We start from the raw sequence: 4,219 nt of genomic DNA on the forward strand, positions 1-4,219 counted from the left end.
TGGAAATTAAGAATAAACAAAATAATCACATGAAATTTCAGAATATTTCAGAATATTTAAGGTTGGAAGGGACCTCTACAGATCATCTAGTCCAACCTTCCTGCTCAAGCAGGCACACCTAGAGCATGTGGCACAGGGTGGCATCCAGGCGGGTTTTGAAGACCTCCAGAGTAGGAGACTCCACAAATAAGTAGGACCCTTTCAATTTTTGCTTTAAAAAATGAGAACTAAGAAAATTCAGGTGCATTCACACATTAGCAAACAATAATTTCTTCTTGGGAGCATTTTCAGAACTAATTCTTTGCAATGTCACAAGTGTCGGCTGAGATGCTCCCAAATGCACATCATTTTCCAGGGAAGCACTTTTCACAACCCTGCTACAGAGCTACCTCGAAAGGGTTTTTTGACAAGGGTACTGAGCAGCTTTAGCCACAACCTATTCCTCTCCAATTCCATTTCCTCTAACATAAAATCGGAGCATGCAAAAATAGGGTCTATTCACAGGTCCCGACCCCACAACACAGTGGACTTTGTTTAACCGAGCCCATGCCCATCATCCTCCAAAATGCAACTCCAACTGGTGTGAACTGCACCAGTTACCTTCACAGCAGCATGTAAGACTGAACTGGGCACTCGTAACTACCCTGCTTGGCATATTTGCTGATTTCAGTGTATGACTGAGTGGGCACGAAAAATAAACCATCTCCACAGCTTTGCAGGGCAGGCCCGAATGGCATTTGTACAGTTCACCCACTCTAGACTAGTATATTTGGTGAATTATCTGAGGATTTGGACTTTCTAGCTGCCAATCCAGTAACTTCCATGAGCATTAAATATGTTATTTATCAAAAAAAAAAAAAAAAAAAAAGAGAAGTGTGCTCCTATATTGTTTCAAAACTCTGTAATTTGTTTTTCCCACAGGTTCTGAAGTCTACTGAGTTGTGAAACCAAAGAAACATTACAGGAATTTTTCAATGTCACTACATCCTTGTAACATTCTGCAGGGTTTAATTTCTGATGTGGTTTTGTTATTAACTTGTGACTCCACAGCAAGATCAGAATAGGTATATCTGAAAAATATGACCATTTTCTTCCTTGAGAAATGGTGACACTGCCAAAGAACACCAGCAGATGCCCAAACTCACATTTATACGACACACATAAACTCCAGGACAGCCCGAAGCTTCCCAGTTTACAGKCAAACTCCAACTTTAGTTCCTTTCATCTGCTTCTTACTGTCAGAAGTGCTTCAAAAAAATACATATTTGGAAGCTGATTCTTCAACACACTAAGTAACTTGCTGGACTGCTTTAAGCTTGAAGACTTCTAGGTGTAAAACCCAAATCAAATCATTGACTAACRTAAATAACAGCTGCAGGAGCACCGAGCGAAAGGTTTGGTCAGTGAGGAGTTTGGTTTGAGAATCTTTTCCCAGGGCTCATTCAACTCCAYACTATGAACTTCAGCTAGAATGGCTGGGTCTGATGAGCTGACAACCATGTGAGCCCCTAATAAAGGTGCATTTTCCCTGGCACGTGTCACTTCCCTTGGGATGCGCAGGAAGCAGGGCTGGATGGATGAGCGGACAGGAAGCGAAGCAGGTGGAACCAGCAACTCGGGCAAACACAGCATTTGTCAAGATACACACAGCTGGAGCTCTGTGCTGGTAAAGGGATCAGAAAGGCTACACCATCAAGCACTAACAAACACAGGGCTCTGACAAATTTGGAAAAAAAAMCCCAAACACTTCTAAAAATAGTTGATCGTAGCAAAAACTTTTTATTTTCTATATCTTTCCCTGGTCGCTAGAAGTTTTCTTTCAGCAGACCTATAAAGACCCTATCTATCTTCTCTCCTCTTAGTCTCCCTCTTGCAGGGCCCAAAGCAATCAGCCGCATCGCAGTAAGTCTGAGCCTCAGCAAGCCAAATTTCCCCGTGTGCGGGTGCCTATTCCCAAGAAGGAAGCCATAAACACAAAATCACATATTCAGAATGAAGCATTTTTATATTTTTTATTTATACTTTCATTCACAAAAGTTTGCAGACTTCTATAAAAACTTTATTAGTCAAAAGGAAAAGTCATTTGAAAATTCTTTAAGTATTTTGCCCCCTATTTTTCTCCTCAAAATTGCCCCAAGTTACCCACGGCCCTCTACAAGCACTTGTAGGCCACCACTCGGCAGGGCTGGAGCAAAAGCTGAAGTCAAACCAGAATAATAGAAAGAACATCCTCACATACAACCTTCTAGTCACCTTCCGCAGCAAATGAGAATAAAACAGCTTAATAACAGGCCTCCTTGGGTCAGGCTCCAGTTGTAAGCAAAAAGCACCAATTTCGGACGGCTACGGGCAAATTTAAATCTATCAGAAACATGAGGCCTTTATAAAAACAAGATTTTGTATTCTATTACACATCCCCTTGCCTTCAATTTCAGGTACCCATTTTGGTGTTTGACAGAACTCATCACACCCAGASCCTGCGCTTCACATAAAACCTTGTATTTAGGCTCACAACGCCCCTCCAACTCTCCTCACGTCCGTGTCTGACCTTATGGGGGCGGACGGCCCTTCCCTGCCCCCATAAGGTGCGTGGGGAGGAAGGAGGCTCCGCAGAACCGGGCTGCAGCTCCCATCACTGCAGAGCCACCCGATTCTGCACCTCCAGGCCCACRTAACAACATCTGCACCACAAGCATAACCACAAACGTGAGATACACCCGAGTTTCTCCGGGGGAAAAAAATATATATATATAAAATATATATATATACACACATACACACTCCTCCACTCTCGCAGAAACACCCCAGCTCCTTCCTGAAACTTTTGRAATAAAAAGCTACCGTAGCTTTGGCTACCAACACTTTATTTCAAAATCTTGGTAGCATTTCCTTCTTGATGATTTTAACATCTTTAGTTAAGGAGTCATAGACAAACGCATTGTTATTAACTGTTAAGCTGCTTTCCAAAGATTACGTGCAAGCTTCCTGACTTTAAAAAGCCAAGATCTGATTTTTCAGTATGATTATCTTCTAAATAAGAAACTCTAATAACACAGCAGCTGAAGGTAACATTAGAATCAAGCTCTGTAAAAATTAACCAGTAATTTTAGTAAAGGGTAAAAATAAAAACGGAGATAGAAATGCCAAAAAATGACTTAACTGACCCACTACTTCTTTGCTCAGAACATGTGCGGAGCTGGATCTTTGTTTACCCCTCCATAGGTTCGACCAYGTAACTCCCCTCTGCAAGCGGGGTCAGCTATTACCAAAGCCACCTACGCGACTCAAGGGCGTCTATAGACTTGTCTATCATTTAATTTCTCTGATACTGATGCACCAACCTCTTAGCAAAAGCAACAGCAAATTTCTCCCCTGAGCAAGAGCGACTCCCAGGCACACACTTCAAAGGGGAAGCTACAAAAATGGAAAACTCATCAATTTTGTTCCAAGCGAGTGCCGCGAATCAGTACCAGCAGATCCGCACATTCATCTTGGCGCACGATCCCCACGCGCGGTATTAGCGACACGCGCGGAGGGGCAGCGCGGGCCTCCTGCATCCCGCGGCAGCTTCCCGAGCCCGCGAACCGCGGCGGCTCCTCCTCGGCGCCTCGGGAGCGCCGCAATTCCCCGTTCCCGACCGCGTCCCGCGCGCTCGGGGCACTACAGCACGCGGGGCGCTTCCCGCGCCGTCTCACCCCGCAGCCCCCTCCCGCGCCGCCGTGGGAAGGACACGAGCGGGGGCCGCTCCGGAGCGACGCGCTCCCTTTTCCCAGGCTCTCTCCAAGAGCCCCGGAGCAGGGAGCGCTGCCCCAGCGTGACTTTGCAGGGCCCGGGAGGCAGCTCGCGCGGTTAATCCACGCCAGGGCTCGCGCTCAAGCCTCGGTGCTGGCGGGTTACGGGGCTCGCGTGTGCGAGCTCCGCTCGCCGGCGCGCCGCGAAGGGGCGGCCGCCCCAGCCGGGCTGCCTCCCGCGGGGGAAGCGCCGCTCGCCGCTCCCGGCCGCGCACGAAACTTAACTCCAGGAGCCCCGAAGCGCGGCGCAGGAGCGAGCCGGGAAGGGGGCGCGCGCCGGGGGATGCAGGGCTAAAGTACGAGCCGCGCTACGACTTCGGTGAGAGAGAAACGGGAAGAGCGGGGAGCGCCCGAGGAGCCGCTCCGCCGCCGGCCGGGGCCGCCCGGGCCCCGCGCGGCTCCGTGGGGCCGTGCTGGCCCAGCCGCCA

Source organism: Nothoprocta perdicaria, unplaced genomic scaffold (assembly GCF_003342845.1).
Source record: "Nothoprocta perdicaria isolate Ctin4 unplaced genomic scaffold, notPer1 scaffold_16, whole genome shotgun sequence".
In the NCBI taxonomy this organism is placed as follows: domain Eukaryota; kingdom Metazoa; phylum Chordata; class Aves; order Tinamiformes; family Tinamidae; genus Nothoprocta; species Nothoprocta perdicaria.